Source organism: Belonocnema kinseyi, chromosome 2, assembly GCF_010883055.1.
Source record: "Belonocnema kinseyi isolate 2016_QV_RU_SX_M_011 chromosome 2, B_treatae_v1, whole genome shotgun sequence".
NCBI classification, from domain to species: domain Eukaryota; kingdom Metazoa; phylum Arthropoda; class Insecta; order Hymenoptera; family Cynipidae; genus Belonocnema; species Belonocnema kinseyi.
In genome coordinates, this window is record NC_046658.1 from 71,810,382 (window position 1) to 71,834,052 (window position 23,671).

The window sequence follows — 23,671 nt, forward strand, 5'->3', positions numbered from 1 at the left end:
GTTCCTAAAACTTGTTCAGATTAATTTTTCCGAGTATAATGTAATTTTAAAGAAGAGGCCGTTCAATAATTATTTCTGCCTATGGGGGGGGGGTGTTTTATATCAAGGGGTGGGGGATTTCACGCACAATATGACGCCACCCATACAAAATATAAATGTGAATAACAATTTTTTGAAATGCTTGATGATATAAAAGTTAGTGATTTTATATTACAAGTCTAAATACAGACCTGACACTCTTTACCCCCTTTTAAAATAATTCCTCTTTTTCCTCTTGTTCTTATAGAACCCAATAAGAAAATCCAATTATTTTTGGTTTAAAGTAAATTCGTTTTAGTAGGAAATTCTACTATTACATTTTTGGTTCAGAAATAGCTTCTTTTGATTTAAAATTATACTATGTGGCTGAATATTAAACGATTTGATTATTTTTCGCTTAAGGCTTCAACTGTTTTGTTGAACCTTCATCCTTTCGGATTGAAGATTCATATTTTTTGGTAGTCTTTGTTGATTTAAGCTTCAATTATTTGGTTAATACTTCGTCTTTTCTAATTGATAGTTCCATTATTTTTTGTAAATGCAATTGTTTGGTCTGAATTGTCTTTATTGTTTAAAAAAAATCAGCTACATATTTGATTGAGAAGTATTTTGTTGAAAATTGTGTGATACAGTTTTTGAGCGGCTCCATAAAAAGAAAACCAATTGAATGCATATATTACAAAGCAAGGATACTTAAATGCCTTGAAATTGAACTATCATTTTATTCAAGTGCAAGAACAAATGTGCTTTTATCTCTAGGCTCTAGACTTATCTCGTTGTTACGCGAAAAATACTATTATCATTGAAAAAATTTCCCGTTTTGAACAATACGGCAATAATAATACTAGACAATCGATTCACAATTGACGTGTTAGGCCATAATCCCCTTCTCAAGGGCTCTAAACATTGAAATCAGAAAAAATTATAATCTACTTCTTCGACACGAGTATGCTTTCACGTAACACTTAAAAAGGAATATAAAAATTTTTCTTCGTGGAAAATAAACTAAATCCCACATGCTCTTCGTATGATTCTTCATCGTGGGATCGATAAAATTAAGGTCATATCGGCGTCATATAATTATGATGACTGATGATGATCTATAGTCAATTATATGGTTTCTATATTTACATAAAAGAAATCGTGAGAGTTCTATTATTAATTCGAAAAAATTTCAGTATATATACTGATAGTATTCAAATTAATATCCATTAAAATTAAATTATTAAATAATACAGATTTAAGAATAATTTGAATGACGTCTATTTATAATATTTATTAATCTATCATTTAAATTTCAACTGGAAGTATAATATGTTTTGTACTTGAAATAAAAAAATATTTGTTGAATTAAATATCTTCTTTTTGAGAAGAGCAAGTGAAGATGTTTATCATCAGATGGGAAAACTTGAGAAATTCTAGCGACATTATTACATTGCAATGAGTTGTAACAATAAAAAGAAAGGAGTAGGCAGAGAGTGGGCGAGTGAAACGTCGAAGTAATACTTCTGATTATATACGGTCATTCAGATCATTCTATTTAGATTTGCTTCGTTTTTCACATATGAGAAAACAGACATTTTCTCACGTTGATAAATTATCTGTAAAATTTGCGAAGCACTACAATAATAGTGTATCCGGAATAATATTTTTTTACAAAATAAGCAACAATGTTAATAACTGCTCGATATGGTATTTTCATTTAGATTTATTTTAAAATTCAAATAATATTGTTACAAATCTGGATTCATTACTCAGGCAAAAATATTATGTATAGTTTATACATAGTGTGAAGTATTGTATATAATATTTATATGTTTTATACATTATTTGTATAAAACAAATGAATATTATATACAATACTTCACATTATATATAAAATATATTTTTCCACCTGGGTATATAATAAATTATGTAAAAATTGGATATAATAAAAATTAGAATTTACATTATTTGAATTTAGAAGTTCTAATTTAAAAGCATTCAATATCTTTTTTATTCGCGGCGCTTTAAATTTCGAATCACTCTGTTTTTGTATTCTTTATTAAAATTCAATCTTCTAAATAAGAACCTCGGTACTTCTAAAGTAAACGCATCTAATTTGGAAATATCAAAATGAATTGCAGTCATTTTTCATAGGGAAGCATTATATTTTGGACTTCATAAAATTTCAACTACCCAAACTTAGTTAAAAAAAAATAAGAATAGAAATTTTGATTAATTCATTTTGCAAAAATCAAAATAAGTAGTCTTTAAGTAAAGATTTCAATTTAGAAACTGTAGAATTAGACTCCTCTGAATGTAGGCCTATTGAATTGGAAAGTATCCAGATTTTGAGGTAAAGGAGAGTTGTCATTACTGGGTCGCTGTAGTGTACACCGTGGGTCTGTTTAAATATTTGACGAATGGGTGAAGCAATTCGTTTCAAACTGCAGGGCTAAATGAAAAGTATATGCAGTCGCATTTTGTTCTAAAAGTTGAGTCACCTTTAATCTATTGATAACAAAAAAAGGGAAAAACTATTTTTGAGATAATGATGAAAAAATTTGCCTTCACCTTAATTAGTAAGTATTCGCACAGAAATAGGTGACTTCAACATGAAGTATGATTATAATAAATATTGCTAAGGATCTACGCTAAAATATCGGATGATGCAGAATCCTTAAAGTCGTATGAATAAATTATTATAAATCATTTCCCTGCACGCGTTATTTATTCAACACTGCGGAGTTGGCTAAATAACTATGCAACTTTGGTAAAACAAAATCATGTGCTATTTAAACGATTCGGACGAAATTTGACATTATTTATAAACAATGATCATCATAATCAAGCAGAATTGAAACAAGTAGATATATGTATTATAATTACTGATAAAAGTATCGCGTAATTAAACAGTTTAATTTATTTTGATTTATATTTTATAATTTATACATTATGTGTTACACTAGTTTTTAATTTATTAACAAATATGCTCGCAAATATGAATCAAATATAGACAGTAAAGATGAGAATTTCCAAAAGTGTGGTTGTGTTTATGGTATATTTTTTATAAAGTTAATACGTGTTTAAAAACTGTATTCAAAAAGAAAGTTTCATTAAAATGAAGTTTTTAAAGAAAGTTTTTCTAATTACGATATAATTTTTTACAATCTAGTTTATATGCCTGTGTAGAAATTTCCCCGGTTGGCCCTAATACAACAAGGTTTCTGGTCGGATCCCGGCCGGGCTACCCCTGGCTGGGTTTCATTGACAGGAGCCGGGCGGGAGACGGTCGGGCTACATTTTTCTCGAATCACGTAGTCCGGGGCCGGCCGGTTATTGGCCCGGCCAACCCTGGTTATATCTCATGGTCGGGAGCTGGCTGAGCACTGGTCAGGTTAATGTTTTTGTAGAAATTACACATTTTTTAAGAGCTGTCATATTATGAAAGACGTAATTATGGATGCTAAATGAAATATTATTTGAAAAATATAATTTAAAGATTTATTAGATCAGTGAAACAGAAATGAGCTTTTTTTAATTCTTAAAAAAAAAACATTAAATCTTTTCGAATAATTTAACTTTTTAAATTAAACTGTTATCGATTCTGCTTTGTGCAACAAAAGAAATGATACAATTTTTATAAACTTCTGTATATTCAGACAATGTTTAGCCTCTACACTTTCAAATTTACCGCCATATATAACGCCAACTGCGTCTGGCGTCTGCATAGACACTCAGTAATTTACAGTTTCGAACCTGGAACGAGGATGCTCCTTGCATTAACGTCGCGTCGTATTTTCGAAGTTCGCAAATAAAATCGAGACTCGCGGTTAAAATCAACCTTATTTCAGTAATTAGTTTGAAACCCCCACTTAGTGCGCGACTAATTATTATTTTAAATTAAAATATAGTCTTGTGTATACAGTTTTTACTTTCTTCCTTCCTAACCTTAAATCATCACGTGGTTTCCACATTGCTATGAGATTCTGTCATCAGGGAATGAAATTCTAGTCCAATTTTCTTGTCAAAATTGGTTCACTTGATTTGACTTTTTAAGTTTACCGTCACCTTTACGATCAGCCTTAAAAGACTAAACAAGTTACCAATTTCTCGCCTGAAGCAACATTTCTTAACCACTTTCTGGCCGGATTACCCGACCGTATCTCGGCCGGTATTAAAGCCGGGATGCGACTAGTTTACCGTGACGTTTTTAGCCGGATCCCGGCCGAATTCCTCGACCAGCGCCCGGCTTAAAGCGGGGCTATCCAGCCGGGACCCGGCCGGATCCCTGATTGGATTCCTACACGGGTGGTTTTAAATTTGTTTTAAATTACAATCATTACATTGCAAATACTTAGCAAGTAAGATCAATTTTTGAAATTACGCGCGTCATTGTGAATATGGTTAGAACAGTTGAGAAGCTATGTAACAACATCTTCTGGTTTTTTAACACTCATGTAGCATAATCTGGTTATTAGATTCATTATTTTATATTGTTATTATTAATATTATTATTACATAAATTAAATATTCTGAACATATTTTCCTACGATTTCGTGAGAAATAACTTTTTTAACAACATATAAAACGAAAATGTAATTCTGGAACTATAAAAAATTGTTTTAACATTTTTTAATTGTATCGTCTTCACATTAAAGTATGCACTCGTAAGCCTGTGTATTTCGCCTTTGAGTATAATTACGACTTTAAAATTTACTCGACCCACTAGCGACCACCTTCCCCTATTGATTAATATGAACTAATAAATAAATATTCTAACTATTTTCCTAATTGATTTTGAAATCTACAACTTTTCATACACATTTTTGATTTGATTAAATCCTACTCTCTCTTTTATGCTTCCAGTATGAAGACTTAAAACAGATATTGCATAAATCCTTTCTCCGCCCAACGCATTTACGACCTTGTTCTGATATACGGATCACATTGTAGTTTTTTCGCCTTGAAGAATTTGAAGTAGCCATAATATTAATTTATTAAACTTAGTACCCCTTTCTTTTGGGTGAAAAATAGCAAGTTATACCCTGAGCGATATTTCGTATGCAGATACAAAAGAGGACAATAATTTTTCAAGCATAAGTGGATTCTCAGGTTTTCACATTTTATGTTGTTGTAGGAATTTGGGGGGGGGGGGTACAAAGCAAGGAGATTCTTATATACGTACGTAGAGTGCGAGTGGTTTCAGAGAATAAGACGCTAAAAGGTAAAGGTGAAATAAAAAGCATGGCAGCCAATTCATGGCCAAGTCACGACATCGAGTTCTGGAATCCGGGTGACCACTGTACTTCCCTTTGTGCAATCTTGTTTCACTCTGCCTCGCCTTCGTCGTCCTTCTTCCACGGCACTTAACATCCGTCGTTATCGCAATTTTCTCTTCCTAAACGGTTCTTCATTCGGTCAAATCGCTTGTAAGTGAAAAACAAAAGGAGGATCACCTTCTCAACTTAGTATGTCTCTTCATTAAAAAACCATTTTCTTACTTCCAGTAATTTTATATGTAACGTCATTTTTTATTATTATTGTTTATATATATATCGGAATTTAATAAATTTTAATTTATCTCTTCTTCAAACATTACTTCGTGGATAGTATAATTATATTTATTACAACTTTTTATGCTCATTTGATAATATTAATTTCCATTTGTCTGGCACGTTCCTGACTTTCATTAATATTATTTCATTGTATTGAATTCAGCACACTCATTTAATGTAAAACCATCGAGTACATTAATTATTAAAAAATACACATGTTGCAACCGTCATTTTTTTCAAAATCAATTAGAATCCATTTACAAAGAGTTCAGAATCTCAACGAGTTCCTTTTGTTTAACGTTGACGTTGACAGAGGATCAGATACATACAAGTTCCAACCAGGTGTCAATTCCAATTGTTCAATTCAAGTTTTGCTCGTCTCATTAAATTCTACATAATAATAATCAAGTCTAGTCAATACATATATTAAATAAATTTATTAACTCTCAAATTGTGCATCAATGGTCATGGCTCATCCTTGGTAAATCACGTAGAATACCGATGCGATGTACTATAACATTTTACTTCCTAATAGGTATCAATTTAATTTGTTTCCTCATAGAACATAGAGGATGGTTTTTCATTAACAAAAGAAAAAAATGGATACTTTTAACATTTTCAAGCTTATGCTTCTGTCTTACAGAAAATCTTATTTTAAGAAAATCAGAGAGTCCTTCAAATTTCAATCGATGTGTTCTGTTAAAATGAACAACTTTTTAACTTACGGTAGTGTTATTCCAAATTAAAACCAAAGTTTTCCTGATAGAAACAATGTAACTTTTTCTACTTCTAAGTAGATATTGAATAATCAAGAATGGCCATCGAAATTTCGTCAAGAGATCAATCGACGCATCGCGAAGACGCCAAGAATCACATCAAATGAAAAACTATTAAATTTTCAGTATACAAAAAAGTCCACTCATAAACAAGAAAAATGATTTAGTTAATAAATTTAAAAACGATACTGGTAGGTTATGGTAAGTCACGAAAGGTTTTTAATTTTAGCATTCGATGCGTGTCGAAGACGCGAACAAACATGTCAGATACAGTGCTGTAATAATCCTAATACACCAAACTCTCGCTTTTAGTCAAGTGTCGGGGGTTGCCTTCAAATGGCCTTGAACTGATTTCAGGGAGACCGAAACTTAAACAGTGAGGGCCGCCTGGCTCGTTTCCAATTGGAATATATATGCATATATATAATGTCGTAACGGCTCTCGCCCTACACCCCTGAGAAACTGCATGAGCCACCAGTTCTAGGAAGGCTGAGAACGGAGTGACTGAAAGCGAAAGTTTGGTGTATTAACAAAAATTTTAGCATATAAATGAGATACACAAAATTGTTTGCAATTTCATAAATCGGTACTGGTGTGTCATAAAAGGTTCAACAATAGGTCAATGGATGCATCTCAATGTCGCGAATAAATAAACTACATATAGTATTGTCATATTTTGAATATAACTAAAGTTTTCCTCATACAAACAATATAAACCATTTTTTTTAAATTATAAATCTGTACTTGTAGGTTATAAAAGTTCCAAAAATAGGTCGTTTGATGCGTCTCAAAGACGCGAACAAACACGCTAGTTATCTTTCTGTTGTAATTTGAATATCAAAAAAGTTCAAAATCCTATTAGACCTAGATATCAGTTGGAGCTACAAATTCATTCTAATGTCATGGCCATAGCTTTTTTAGTTTTCGACAACAGAAAAATTGTATTACACACACACGCGCATAGCTATTAAAAAATTGTATCTTTGAACTCTTGGGATCGAATTATGTCGAAATATGTTAAAAAATTATATTTGAAAATGTAGGTCATTACAAACCTCACGCTAAGAGGAAGTAAAAAGAGGAAATAGGTAGAAATATATTTGACGTATTTTTCCTACTTTTGGACGTAATACTATGGTATTTTAAATAATAATAAATGTAACAGAGAGATCATAATTATACTGCATACTCAGGTAATTTATGAAACAAAATCAACGAAAGTTATTAGAAAGCTTACGAATTACATAAATGACAAATTATGATTATTTTATCGACACACCGCAGCGCAAAAGGAGCTCAAAAACGAGGGAAAGATTAAACATTGATTTTTACATGTAGAAAAGTCGACACAATCTTTTTATAAGAAATTTCATATTTGTAAATAATGTTATCTGATTTTTTAAATGATTTCTAAACATTAAAAATTTATTTCTAAGAATTGGATGTACTAAATACGTAGGTCGGTGAAAATATACATTTACGGAGATATAAATCCATTCGCACAGATTTAAAAAAGTTTCACAAAACACATTTGTTAATTAAGCCATTTATATATGTTTATAATCGTTCTCATAATCAAGAAGATTTTTGGTTTAAAAGCCCATCATAAATAATAAAATCGTGATATTTATAAATATTATTAAATATTTGTTTTCAAGATTTTTTATTACGGCCTCACTATAATTAATACTTTGAATGTAAATTTGAAACTATGCTCCTGAACTAAAATAAAGAATAATTTAATTTTGAGCGTATGAAATATTTTATAGTTAAAAATGTTCAATTAGTATTGATTCAGCAAAAAATATTTTAGTTTTAAATCTTTGTTTAAATCGTAAATAGCTTAGTTTGAAATGGTTCAAATAAAATTGGCTTTTTCAACTGTTACAACTTTATATTGGACAATGAATTTGTATTTACGATTTTCACATTTTACGTTATTACAATTATTGGAGTGTACATTATATTATATGTATTTTTGAATTTGGTGACTTTCAACCATAATATGTTATGTTAATATGATTCTAATTTTTCGTTGTCTGATGTTATAAATAGGCATTTTCACTCAAGCTTCCAAAAGAAATGGAAAATTATTTAAGATTTCAAGTGGTTATAGATATGGCGAATCCTTTCTTCATTATGCTTTTAAAATGTTTGACATTTTACATGTCAATAAATCGTTGGCTTAAAGCTATACTATACCATGTCCCTCAACTTTCAAGCTGACAAAATGTGTTTTAGCTGATGTGGAAAATTGTTTTTGGAAATGGCGTAATATGAGATGAAAAAATTTATTTTTCCTCAGAATTATAGTGCACTATTTACAAAAAAAAACTTCAACAGAATGATAGTTTACATTATTATATTACATTGTATACATTGAATTAAATGAGTTATTCTCAAATTATTGGCTTTCAGGTAAAATTCTAATGATTACTTTCAAGGTTTAACATATTTTGAAAATTATTATCCCGCAAACTGAGGTCAGGTTATCCATATACAATTTGCGCTACGAAGTTGCTATTTTTTCATTTATATCAATGTAAAAACGGACATGGCTAAGTCAAAAAATAATAACGGTTCCAATTTTTTAAAAAGTGGACATGGCATGGTATAAATAGGGCGACGCAATATTGACACTAAGTATCGGCATCAAAAAAATAAAACGGGACATGTTATTTTTTCAAAAATACTGATTAACGAATCACTTTCAAGGACTGCTCGTCTAATCGACGTCACATCAATCATGAAATCTTTCATTCGCTGAAGTTTTTTCGACTTTTAAAAATAAAATAAAAAAGTATTTAAACCTAATATTGATTTACTTCTTTTGAAAATAAACTGAGTTTAACGTCCTCTACAAGAAAGCAATAATTGTCGTATTCATCACACATGAAAATTCTGTATTGGTCTATATTTAGGATCTCACCAACTGACCTCTAGAATTATAGCCTTACGAGGAATTTTCTGAATTAATGACTGAACTAAATGAATACATTAAAATTGTGATTTAATCAATGATTACTATTTTTTACCGAATGACTTGACTAAATTTAGTCAGATTTATCTGAATTGAAGATATTATTGTGAAATTCAGATAACGTGGAAGTATAATCCCGCTATTTTACTTAAATCTAGACAAATTTCATTAATATTTCATCCAAACAAATTGTAAGATAGGTTTGTGACCATTTTAAGTATTGTATATGACTGCGGTACATATATTGGTAAAGATTAATTGAATAATGTCAAAAATAATTGGTCTATGAAAAAGAAAGGTGGTGTTTTTTCTATATTATTTATGTAACTGTTCGCATTATGCAATTCTATTTCCTGATTCGATTCGTAATCGACGGAATGTAAGCATTGAAGAATGCTTTCTTCATTGTATATCGTGAAAGAGAGACAGGCTAGAAAGAGAAACGACCTTGCAATTTCATCTTATGACTTATAACCGATCGCTCCATTGTGTGTAACGTCAATGGCGAGTTATGAAATTAGAACAGGGGTGGTGAAGGGCGCAGTGAGGTAGAAAGGTTGCATGAAAAAGGAAACGTCATTCGAATTCCAATTTTGCAAGGATCTACTCACATCCTGAAAATTCCAATTTTTAATCCCGTCTGACTCACTCACTAGAGACCGCTATTTTTACCAATGCAAAATACTATAAACTGTAAACTATTATAAAGAATAAACAGTCAACTCTTTAAATTTAAGATGCAATGGAAACACGTTTCTAGAATGCTGTCTTTTATGCAAACTATATTGTAAAATCCAGTGACTACATTTAGACCAGAAGAGTATCCACTTACGGGGCCGAAACTCTTTCTAGTAACATAAAAAGAAGAGAGGAGGACCTGTGAGGTCATGTAAGAAACTTAACTATTATGTAGAAATTTATACCCTGGACAAGTCTTAAAAGTTTTTTAATCTGAAATGTCTATGAAATATTCTTGTTCAGAAATTTTAAAGATTATTTTTTCCAGTAAACAACTGTATTTCACATAATAAATCCGAAGGTGCGAAGTTAATTATTACTTATAAAAAAATAACAATTTATAATATTTTAAATTTGACTGATTAAACATAGTCTATTTTAATGTGAAAAGCCAATATTTTAGGACATGTTTTGTATATACCAATTCGAAGAATCATAGTTAGAATTTATGATGTCTGTTAAAAATATTGCTGCGAATTTCATCAGAAGTTTGAAATAATTCATTTAAGAGTCTGAGTCATCAGACTATAAAGCACATATTTATTTAATACATACCTTCGCACATTAAAGTCTATTAACATATCGTAATAATTTTACAACAACTCTGATGTAACTCAATAAAGAATAAATCATGTTTGCCCTACTGGAGAGCTCGTTTAGTTCAATAATTGAACAAGGATCACTAATCTTATTTACTTAACGAACCGGATGTGCAATTTGCTCCACTAAAGCTTGTAATTCAAATAAAATTGGAAACTTATTTCTAATGTCAGCAGTCAGGCTTTGTGTTGGGACAAGTTTAAATGATTAATGCCACGATAAGGCAAGGCAGTAGTCGTTCACCGTGCAATGAACTTTGAACCTTTCGCTGCAAGGTCCTGCACTATCGAGTGGACCTACGATATATGCCTAGGTTTTATGGCAACGTCATAAATTATAACCTGTTAAGAGAAACAGGCAAAATCAAAAAGGAAGATTTCAAAGGAATTTACTTGATGGCCTCACAAGAATCTTAAAGGCCAGAACGGTCGACGCAGGACAATGTCCTTAACAAGGTTGAACGGTCTTAGGTAAAAGACGATTAAAACAAAAAAAAGGTGCATCAATGATCGCATTTGTTTTGTTTTACATGACTATCGAATTCACGCTGGAATTTTAAAAAAGGCACACAAAAGTCGATTTAAGCTTCTACCTCGCGATTATGACTTGACAGCTAAAAATACGTTTGTGGAGCCTTTCACTTAAGAATTTTTAGTGTTGTTGAAAGTTCGCGAGAGTAGTCCTTGATATCAAAGTGTTATCGGTTAAAAAAAGTTATCTCTGAATGTCTGGACATATATCGCCTAGAGGGATTAAAAAAGTCGCAAGAAATTACAGAAAAAGTTGAATTAAATTTTTAATACTTTTTTTTTACATTCTCATCAATTATGATTTAGAAAGTATTAAAATACAGTGAAACTCTTCAAAAGCCCTCCCTTCTATAGCCCTTTCAAGAATTGACGCCGCGTCGCAGGTAGGTAAAACAGGAGTTGCGCGGGGGCCGCAGGGTCTGCGGTTGTCACTCAAGCGAGCACTCAAGTGTGAACAAACAAAAGCAGAGCGGACTATAATGAGATAGTTCCCACCCACCGTCAGCCCCAAAATCGGCGCTATAGAAGAGTTTCACTGTAGTTTGAAATTTAACACCCCAGTTTTTCAACGGAACTTCTCGTTTTGAGACCCTTGCAGCTGAAAATCAAGGTTTTTCGGCGGCGTCTATCTGTACGTCCGTTATTAAACAGAATAATTCTCGAAAAAATTCACGGATTCAATTGGGCTTTGGTACACTTTTTGGGGTCCTAAAAGATAGGAGTTCCAATTTTATGTTAAAGGATGCAAGATACGAAAAAAACTACAAGAAGAATTGCAGCTGTTGAATTGACCTACACATTTTTTTTCGTTATGTTTTGATATGATTCGTCGTTTTCGTTCTATGCAGATGTATTATGTAGATTTTCAAATCGAAAATTCTATCAAAAGGTAGAAACTTCTAATTTTTAAGTAAAGAACGCGAGAAACAGAAAAAAGTCCAAAAGAGGAATTGTAGATATTTAACAAGTCTACAAACTTTTTGAAGGACGGAATACCGGAAATAGGTATAATATTATTTATTACATAATAACAGTTTTCATGAAGAATATAATACAATTTTGATACACTTTCCATATAGAATTGTACAAACTAGGCTACTTGCAATTTTCTGGCCAAAACAACGTATGCAGAATTTACGTTCGGGAGAGTAAGTCCAAAAAACCTTGATAATTATTATGGCACTATTAAGGATTTCCTTATAAAATTACAAAATCTTGAACATTGACATATATTATTAACTTCTGAATGTGTTTAATTTAAAGTGCTGATTTTGAAATTCTTTCAATTTTGAATGACTACATTTTAAATATGTAGAAATTTAAAATATTGCAAAATCATGCGGTTTTAATTAAAAATGATTTAGGTGCAATACCATGTCAAACGAATTTTGAACTAATAGGGTTTGCAATTTATATCAAAACTTTATAATCTCGAAGAACTCACAAAATTGCAAATTGTTCAGATGGTTTTAATTTAAAATTCCCTACTTTATACAGATTCAGTAAGAATTGTAATTTTTTCCATTCAGAACTTTTAGACTATTAATGCTTTTTAATTAAGATACGGTACCATTTTTTCAGTTTGGAATTACAAACAATACCATTTTTAATGTATCAATTTTGTTAAACCTGAAACTTTGAAAAGAACCGAAATGTTATTAAAAGTAAAAGTGAACTAGCGATGAAAACGTAAAAAAGTCGATTTGTCTCTCTATTCTTTAAAGAGTCGAAAAATGAGCATTTAAAAAAAAAAGTTTAAACAGTCGTACATTTCTATACACGGAGAAAAATTCACGGTTAATTTTGCGTTAAATTCCAGTAGAATGTACTTGAAAACATGGTAGTTTTAAGACACATAGACATTTTCAGTTAATTTTACTTTGTGTCGGAAATATTTTTCACAATCTCCCAAAAAGGTCAAACTTCTATTCCATCCATGTGGTAATACCAGGGTTGTTAGTAAATCGTGCCATCTTTCTAATGAAATATGCCCGTCTTACATGGTACTTTTGAATGGGCAAAAGGTACATTCGATGCTACTAGGTATCTACGCTTACCGGGCCACATAGTACGATTGAGTTGGCCGAACAGTGAAACAAACGTTCGGTCTCAGCAACCTCTCCTGTGCTACATTGTACTTTTGGCATAACTTATTAGCAGAGTTGAGCCTGTCAGGTACCGGAATACATGGCACGTGAAAAAGTGGAATGAACTAAATTACACGTAACTTTTGACTTTGTCGAATGGAGAAATCTATGGAATAAAACACACTTTGTATATGTTTATATTTTATTTTAATAAAATTACACTTACATAACACATAAAAACATTAAATCTAAACGTCTTAATCATAAATTATTATTTTCTAACGCCAGTTCATCATATATAAACGTATACGTCGCTGTGAATTAAAGTGATTTGATTTTACAAAATTGTTTATCTTAATTAATAAGTTCTTAAATATTGCGTTAGATAAATAAATCTTTAAATCAATTGAATTGATCGTTACAAATTCGTGAAATATGGATCACTGTCCCGTTGGAAAATTGACCCCAGACGAGACACTTCCATGTACACTCACCTTCACCTAATATTTCGAAGGCTCGAAAGTGTTCGTCAAAGTAAGCATCATCGATTTTTTTTTATTTACCAAAACTTGGTGAACTTCCTGCACAATAATATAAGAGACCTTGTAAAATGTAGGTCCATTCTCTGACGGTATCATAATCACAGAAAGTGGCTTTATGTGCGGATCGTTGTACTTCAACCACTTTGTCACTGTGACGGTCCCATGCCTTCTTTAGGTAAGCATGATGAAAATGATTCGTGGTTTAAAAGGGAAGAAAGAGCAAGTATCTTCGACGGTCCGTTAACATAAACCTAAACTCTGAATAAAACAAGACAGCCTATGCATAGTCGGTAAAGTATCGTAAATTGTCTGGTTAGAGAGAGGTACCTTATTAAAGCATGGAGTTTGTTACACCATAATTTCTATAAAGCTTTAATAATTTATTACACTTTCCTTAAAATTCTCACCTGCGTGTCAGTCGCATTCACTATATAAGCAGATCCAATTTTTTGTCACACATCTTATTTTGACGAAGTCGTTATTTGAAAAAATGATACAAACAACAGGACAAACACTTCACTAAAGATAGATGCCAACTGAAGCGTCGCTTTAGATAAATGGCGTGACAGAGCATTCGAATTTTTTTTTTACTAAATAACCAGAATACAATCAACTCATATTCTAGTGGCATGAACATGACAGATTTGTGAAAAATACCATGAGATAAGTTATATTATCTCTTAGGCCATAAGGCAGATTGTACCACTTGAAATGGAGTTGGATTCCTTAAAAGAAACGGCCGCTTGTCTTTTGACACTATGTAAATTAGGCTATGATTTACATTGAAAACTACTATATGAAAAAGGTTCGAACGCTCGATATACACAGGTAAAAATTCACTCTGTCAAATGGGGTCTGGTACCTGCTCCTGCGGGATTATTTCACCATGCAAAAGGAGAAAAGTACCATGTCGAATAGACAAAGCAACAAGCTTATAGAAGGAAAATTATACTACGTAAGATAATACTTGTTACCTGCGTTTACGGGAATTACTTCCCATGTAAATGATTTTTCTGACATTTTTCCTCGGTTTCTACCACTATTTTTTCAGAGACTTTACACCCAATTCGAATAATACGTTCTACTACATCTATCTAATAAAAATAACTTGGTACTAATAGAGAAAAGTGCGTTCTTACACGGGAAGAAATAACAAATTTCTTGTTATGAAATACAATTCTACATAGAGTTTTCTACCGTGTTTTTAAATAATTATATTTACTATTTGAGAATAGGGGTTTCGCTGTTTGAAAAGTAATTTTCACTGTGCAATTGATATTTTCTATCAATTTTTATGTGCATTTTACATTTTCAAATAGTAGGTCCTTCTTTTTACCATGTGGCATTGTAACAACTACAACGTTCTTCAAATCTATTTTTCTCCGTGTAGGCCTGAAATGGTAGCAGGTATACCTGTATTTATAGTGATTCTGAACTAAACTACGTTTCAAATTTTATATACAACTATGAGTAATTTTTTCTCTAAATGAAATTAATTAAAAATAGATTTGAATTTTTTGAAGTCAATAATTCATCTACTACATATTTCTTCAATTCTTCTTATTGCCAATGTCTTTTTTTAATATAAAGATTCATATGAGAATTAGCATAACCGGCAGCTAACTTCATCCTACGAGAAAATAAGAAGCTCAGACGGCTCACAGATTAAATTAAAGGTAAGTTTGCCTCTGATGCACGACTGTCGAATATTGTTACAATCTATTTCAGTTGATGTGGCGAAATTAGCGGTAGGAATGACGAAGAGAGAAATCTCATTCCGAAGAGAATCGAGAGCCTTTTCGCCTCAGGGAAACCGCGGCAATATCAAACCTTTTATTGAGCAAATCTTGTATCTATAAAAAGCACGAATTAAATAACTATGTAATTTTGTTTTAATTTATAATTTACTAATCAAATTTTACGTACTAATTCTAAATTCTAAATCTCTAAAATGATTAACTATCTCAAAATAAATTGAGTGTATTCAAATTTGCCAAATTGGAACGACTTCTCAAAATAACGAAAAGACGAGGAAAAAGATAAGATAAGAGACCCGGAACCCTTTTATTCTAAAGAACTCGAAGAGATAAAAAATTCGAGTGCTCTTGAAATTTCTGGCGCTGCTAAGTATAATGGTCAGCTAAACGTCCGTTATTTAAGGTGTAACACAATGGAATTTACCGTCAAATTTTATTTTATGAGGATCTTCTTTGGATCATAAAGTCTTGTTGAATCTTTAAAAGTAAATAGCTATAAAAAGCTTTATGTAACGTATTTTATCCGGAAATTCAAATCTTTATTGTATCTGCCTTGGAGAGAATGTCCTTTTGGATCTAGAGTTATTGGCATGTCCGAACTGCATACGATAAAGATTAAAAAGTGTATCACAAGAAGCACTTCACAGTGGAAAGTTTTATCTAGTGAATAAAGTCAGCCACACCCAACAATGGATTCCCATAGGAATGTTGGACAGAAATTTGCAATATGTGAGAACTTAGGAAGAGTTCTCTCATTTTTATATCTAGTGCAAGTCATTGTTTTTGATGCTCATAGTTTTATTGCATGAGGAACAATATCAACTTTCATCAGTTATCACTTTTGATGAAAGCATTGAATGGAAATTTCTTAAATGAAATTAAAATTTCTAATAAAATATAAGTATTAATTTATCAAATTTGGATTTTAAAGATTCGGAGTTGGACGAGGTTTGGAATTTAAGGTGATTGAAACGTAAAAAACGAAATCTTGGAAGCCGATCGGTTGAAGATCCTCATCATTTCAAAGTGTCTAAAAATTAAAATATCTACATTTTGTTGTGTCTGGTTAAGTAATTCACAAACAAAGCGTAAAATTTTTTATTTAAGATAACACGAAACCAAACAGTGTTTTTGTAAAGATCCCCCCTTAATTTATAAAATTGACTATAGGTCAATAGGAACATTTTGACTTGAATTCTTAAATCTAGAGACAATAAAATTAGTTTTAACAATCTATTTGTGCGTCTTTTTTCGCCATTCATCTTTTAGGAATGAAATAAAATGCCCCTCCATGAAAGTACGTGTGAAAAATCTAAATGCAGTTTGCAATAGTAAAAAAAATGTAGAAAGAGGAGGAGGTGTGCATGTTGATAATTGAAGAAACACCCTCTACATTGGCGTGTGGCGCCTTCGGCCTCACCCTGAGTGGTACGCTAAAAACAGTTAAATAATAAAAATGAAAGGGTCGACGGTGTTGGAAGAGGGGTGGGAGAGAGGTGAGCTAGTTACATGAGAGAGAGAGAGAGAAAAATAATGAAAATGAATGGCGAGGGCGGCAACCGACACGGCCGGTCGCAGTGGACGTCCTTGCTACGTTATCTGGCCACGTACCTTTCACTTTCAGTCTCCAGACTCCAGGAACCAGAAACCCCGGATCTCGAGAACAAAGGTACGCTCCTGACAACATGAAAGAAACGACAAACGACTGTCCATATGGTACATATTGCCGAACGGTAGTTTTTAATCGTCATTTACATTGGCGGCGAACCTGTGCTCCCCTTTGTCCTAATTTCTTGAACGACTCTTAAAAATTGATTATTTCTTTATAAAAAAATTCAATAATACAATTTTAAGGAAATAAATAAATAAAAAGGGATTTCAAGACAATGATTGTTTTATTTTTACAAGTAAACGTTAATTAATTACATAATGACAATTTTTTATTTTATGCGCTTCCCCCATCTCTGATGTAAGGATTCGTAAGATTTCTGCCACCCACCTCCCTACTTTTCACGTAAGATTTTATGTTTTTTTCTTAATATATTGTCAATATATCAATTATTTTGACTCTAAACGGGATTTTAAAGGATTTAAAAGATTGCCAGTGGTTGAAAGGATTTCAACAGATTTTAAGGGATTTTAAGGTGCTTCTATTTAAAAACACCACATACATTTTTACGTAATTAAAAATATTTCCATAGTTTTCAACCATTTTAACGGTCTACAGGGCATTGCACATTTTTGATTGTATTTTAAAAGATTCTAAAGTTTTACGAAAGGTTTCAAAGATTTTTAATGATTTTTAAAAGGATTTTACAAAATTTCAAGCGACTTCAAGAAGTTGTATCAGTTTGGAAGAAATTTCACGATATTTCAAGAGATACCGAAGGATTTTGACAGAATTTAAGGGATGTTGGAGGGTTATAAGGAATTAAACTTCCGCAGATTAAAAAATATTTGAAGGGATTTCAAGGGATGGTGAGAGGTTTGAAGAAATTTATAGAGATTTCGAGATATTTCAAAAGAAATGACGGTATTTTAAAATTCAAAAGATACTGAATTATTTGATCGAATTTTGATGGATGTCAGGCGATTTTAACAAGATTTCGAAAATTTTAAGTAATTTCACGGGATTGCATACGATTTTCAAATATTTGAAATGATTTGAACGAATTTTAACGTAATTTAAAAGGGTTTCAATGATTTCATGACATATCGTCAGATTTTAAGAGATTTCAGAAGATTCCAAAGTATATCTACGAATTTCACAGGATTTCAAAAGATTTAACGGAATTTTAAAGTATTTCTGAATATTATAAAAGTTTTTAAGGTATTTCCAGTAATTTTAGTGGCTTTGAAAATGTTTCAAAGAATTTCCAGGGAGTTCAGGTTTTTAAAATGGGTTTCACGAGATTGTGTACCATAACCCATGTAAAGGATTTAGAGGAATTTTCACGAGATTTAACCGATTTTAATGGAACTAGATAATTTTTACAATAATTAGTGCGATTTCAGTGGGTTGCAAAGATTTCCAAGCATTCCACGAGATTTCAATGAAATTTTTGAAAAATCGCTAACTCCTCGATGCTATATTTTTTGGCTGTATGTAATTTAAAATATCACATTTAATAAAAAAAGAAATGTGTATAATAATATGAAAAGTAATTTCAACGGCCAAAACTATATTAAAAAAAATCTGCCCGCCTCGCGGGCACATTCTCATCGCGCGCGGATCGCTGCGCTTCAAATTTTGATTTTCGATTATTAAAAAAATTTTGAAAACACTATAACTCTGAGAATTTTCTTTTTATCGAAAAAAGTCATAAGGATAAATTGTTTGTTCTTTTTAATACTATAAAAAACCGTACATAGAATTTTCAAATTCAGAAAAAAGTGGTCTCAAAAATTTTCAAAATGCGCTCACTTTTTGTATTTTCATCAAAAATGGCTGGTTAGTGAACTCGTCCTTTCTCTTAGGATCTAGAAAAAGTGTGACAAAGATGGATTTGATTCGTTCATTTTTTCGAGAGTTATCGTGTTTACGGACGGACGGACAGACAGACAGATGCCATCATGATATTTTTTATCAAAGTTTATGACATTTGCGTAATCATCATTAGTTAATAAACGTAGAAGTAACTATAATTGTTGTAAACAATTCAAGATGTTTTCTAATTCAGTTCCTTCGTGAGAAAAATGAGTAAGAGATCTTGAAAAGTTCATACATTTGTCCAATGACTCACGATCGTTTGTGAGTTTGATTGCAGATTTCTACATAACTAGAGGATGTAAAATGTCATCACTGTATAAAAATCTAATAAAGTATTTTAAGTTTTTAACAATTCCATTAGCTGCAGTGATTATCTCTATAGTATCCGTTACTTAGAAAATGGTTCTCCCAACTAATACAATAGCAGTACTATATCATACAAACTAAATAGTTGGCCCAACTAAACGTTTTTTCAGTGTAGTGTCCGGTCAACTCCCCACCCTACATTTTATTTTATTTTCCCTAAGAATTTTGACTGTAGTTGAAAAAAGGTAAATCTATACGAAAACGACCTGGATTATTAGGAAATGAAATTCAATGGACTTTTTTGTACTTGAACTAAGTTATAAATGAATGGAAACCAATTTAGAGATAATTCGATGACTCGGATGATTCCTCAGTTCTCTCATTCACTTTAAATTAATTCAACTATAAATTTCAGTGAATTAAAAAGAATGAAAGGTAATTAATATGAATTCAAGAGAATTCAAAGCAAATATGTTAGCATTTTATTACAAACCAAATATGTTTTGGGTTCTGATTCTATTATAGGGTTTTAACTAACATGCTTCACAAATTTGGAAAATTCTGGAATTCTTTATTTCTCCAAGAGTGAAATTTTGTTTTCCTGTTTATTATTTAATAAGTAATATGCAATTATAGGTACATGGAGCACACCATGATAATGCTTGAAACCAAATTAAAGAGAAATGCAAATTCACCGGACTTTTTACTTTCTTACAAATAAAATATAAAGTTTTAAAATTGATTCAATAACTAAAAAAATTGTATAGTGATGAATTATTCTGCTGCTGCATTTTAAATATTCTTGTACTATGATATGAAACTTTTCAATCGGAAAATCTTATCCAAGATAAAGTAACGTTTAACTCTCGCAAGGTGCATATCGATTTCTTTTACAGCTTCAAAACGAATGATCATTAAAAGCTGATTCCCTAAAACCAGTTTTAGGTTTCTCCAGCAAATGTCTTATCCTGAATTTTAATTAAATATCCATGCGTATAAGCAAGTTTCTACAATTCTACGGGACGCGGAGAGTTCAACGCAAGTCAAGTATTAGATCCGATATTTCCACTGGTAGTTGAATTTTGTTTCAGTACAAGACTGAGGCTTTGAAATCTTTTCACAATCGATACACTTATATATACATTCTACTTAATGTCAGAGCGTTGGTCGTAGCTTTTAAAATTAGTTGACCAGTCGCCGCGTAAAGTCGGTCGAGTTATGCTACATTCTCGCTATCGACAATGACGTGTAGAAGTTATTTCACATGTCTACAACACAGTAACAAGGCTATATAAGCAAACCTAACGAAGTATAACCTAGAAGCTGACATTCGTTATTCTTAAACACCATTTATATATTGTTCCACTAAATCTAATTCACTGGCCGATATATTCTACAATGTCCTCTATCAATTCTAAAACCTTTCGACTTTTGTATTATTTATTACGTACTTTCGCAACTTCATAACAAATTTATCAATTTTTAATTTGTATTTTTTAATAGCAGTACCTAAAAGCTGTTAGGATCTACGAACATCATTTTTTACCTAGATCTCCGTTGAACATAAAAAAAATAAAACATTATTTTTCTGCACACTGCAAAACATATGGAATGTTCAACTTCTTGGTTTATAAATTTGTAATGTTACTTTTTGAATTCCGCGAATTCTAAGAGGTAATTTGATAAGGAAATCTAGTTTGATTCCAAATCGTTGTTTTAAAATTGTGAATAAATAGTCTGGGATCTTCAATTTAAATATTCAATACTTAACTACAAAATCAAATAATTCAAAGCATTAGAATTATTATTATTATTATTATTATTATAGAACTTATTGTCTAGTTAGTCTCTTGTCCTCTAGAACTACAGCACTGACAGCTGCGGGCTTCTAAAACTTTAAACGCGTTTTTCTCAAAACTACTTTTTCAAAGTCCGTGTTTACTGCCATTTCAAAACTACTTTACCAATTCAATGCAAACTTGTTACACATTTTCTACATATAAAATACCTCCCCCAAACGTTTATTTAAACACTTTTTTTACATCAAGGGTGTTTTTCAACCCCAAATTGTTGAAATTTTTCGTGGAAAATAGCAGATTACACATTAGATGACCACCAAAAATTTTAAAATGCAAAAACAAAATAATTAGAGAACGTTGGGGGGAGGATTTGATAATACCTTGACTAAATTTAAATGGTTTTTTGATTTCCGATAATTTCCGACCGAGATACAGTGAACACCGCGAATTTTTTTTTTCCAAGACGTTCTCGGACAATCTCTGTCACCGGCTTGTTTTTAAATATTTTCAAATGAAAAAATGACGGAGTATTGCCAAAGTATACTCAATAATGTACAAAACGTTTAATTACATTTGTTTAGTCCATACTCTTTAAAAAAATTTTAAAAAGGGTGTTTTTTTACGCTGAAACCTCCCCCCCCCCCCCCCCCCCCTTAAGGACTACATTTTTCAATTGATATTAAGTGAGTCATAAATCGTTGACGACGATAGTATCTGCACAAAACCTATCAAATGTTTGTTTTTAAATAGTAAAATTAAAAAACTGAAAACCTACAAAACTGATTTATTTCAAATTTAATCATTCTATAAAAGCACTAAGAACTGTAAAAAATAAGCATTAAAAAAATTAGTAAACTGATTGAAAAACTCATTTAAAATTCAACTTCATTTAAAATTGAAGTATTCTTAAATTAGGATCGTGAAACTTAATCGTTAAAAATTAATAATTTTCCAAATGTGTTACACGCTTTTTAAAATAATAAGTTTTGATCTGAAATGCAAAAGTAATAATTAGAAAATTAGGTACGAAGTGTTTCCAAGCAAGCGGAACAACTTCATGTTGCTTCAACTAAAAGGTGCCTCGAAGTGAACCAGTGAAATCTCACTGATTTCCAATGAAATATCGTTGGTTGAAACAGCCAGAAGTCTGTTACTGACAATTAGTGCGATTTCACTGGTTCACTCAGTGGAATTCAGTCAATGGTTGAATCAGTAAGGTTCACTGGTTACTCAGTACGACTATTCATTTGGCCATACGCTTTGTCTGTATGCTGATTAGGTATGGCACTTATTATTCATCAATAATGCGTCACCTTCGAAAAATTATATTAAAAAAATGCATTTTACTCTCACAGCAATAAGCAAGGGTCAGGCTACAATATAATAGGATAGAATATATCGGCTCTAACTGTAGCAGGGCTCATTATGATTTCTACGTATCGCGTCGCTCCAAATCAAACTCAAGCAGCTAGGCCCTAAATATTTTTTAAACAAATACTAGTACACAATAAAGTTTTGTTTTTACAATATAAGTGAAAGTCCTGATCGGTGATGTGCACGTGTCAGACGACTGGAGGTGGACATCTTAGCAGCGTGCAGCGCTGTCACTGGTTGAATCTATCACTTGACGTCACTGGTATATTATTCAGTAACGCCATTTTAGTTAAGTCACTTATTGATTCACCCAGTCAAAGTGGAAAAATCACTGGTTCCCCAGTGATAATTCAAAATACTGATTCAACCAGTGACAATTTCACTGGTTCAGTTTGAAAGAGGATGTGAAACTGACTTTAGCTATAATAAATGGTCAAATTGACAGGGCAGGAAAAACAGCGTGACAAAAAACGCTCGAAAAATGAGTGAAAACACATAGGAGCTTCGGACAAAGCAAATGGAATGAATTTCAAAATTATTATTTTGGGATAAGAAAGAAACAATATAAAAAATATCGTGAAAACTAGAGACTCATCTATTGATAATTATATTTTATTTTCTATTTAAATAATCTCATTTGATCGCAACCTGAACTTGAAAAGTGCCGACCGGCGATGTCAGTTTTAAATAAAATATATCTTGAGGTGAAGTAGCATTGCATGTACAAGTATTAACTTGAATCGGAAGTTTAATCGGACAATGAAATCTCGATGCCAGGTCGTTGTTTGGTGGGAGCAAGAGGAAAAAAGAGAGAAAGGTGGCGCAAACAATCATAGGCGCCAGCGTCAACTTTTTTATTTAAGCTTCTTCCTTTTATATCAGCACCTTCAGTATCTACAATCTTAAATCCAAGACATGACTTATAATAATGTATAGTCTGTTTTTTAATAATTACTTTTTAATTACTTTATTTAATAATTACTACATCATTCAGAACAAATCTTCTATCCAAGTGCTTATTGCTTCAATAGGCATTCGTTCTGTCTCCGATTAAATGGGAATAAGAAATAAAAGTTAGTAATTTTTTTAATGGAAATATGAAAACAGACAATT

The 23,671-nt window shown here is 31.6% G+C and overlaps 2 protein-coding genes across 3 annotated transcripts in view; both read left to right on the plus strand.

Annotated features, from left to right (window-relative positions):
* Positions 1 to 16,743, plus strand: part of LOC117168037 — a 51,279-nt gene extending 34,536 nt beyond the window's left edge. The window contains exon 8 of the mRNA XM_033353375.1: positions 16,521 to 16,743. The gene's annotated coding sequence lies outside the window, so the exon portion shown is untranslated. The remainder of the gene's footprint in view (positions 1 to 16,520) is intronic.
* The window catches only part of LOC117168036 (chitin synthase chs-2), a 49,762-nt gene that overhangs the window by 9,180 nt on the left and 16,911 nt on the right, over positions 1 to 23,671 (plus strand). The gene's annotated exons all lie outside the window — the stretch shown is intronic.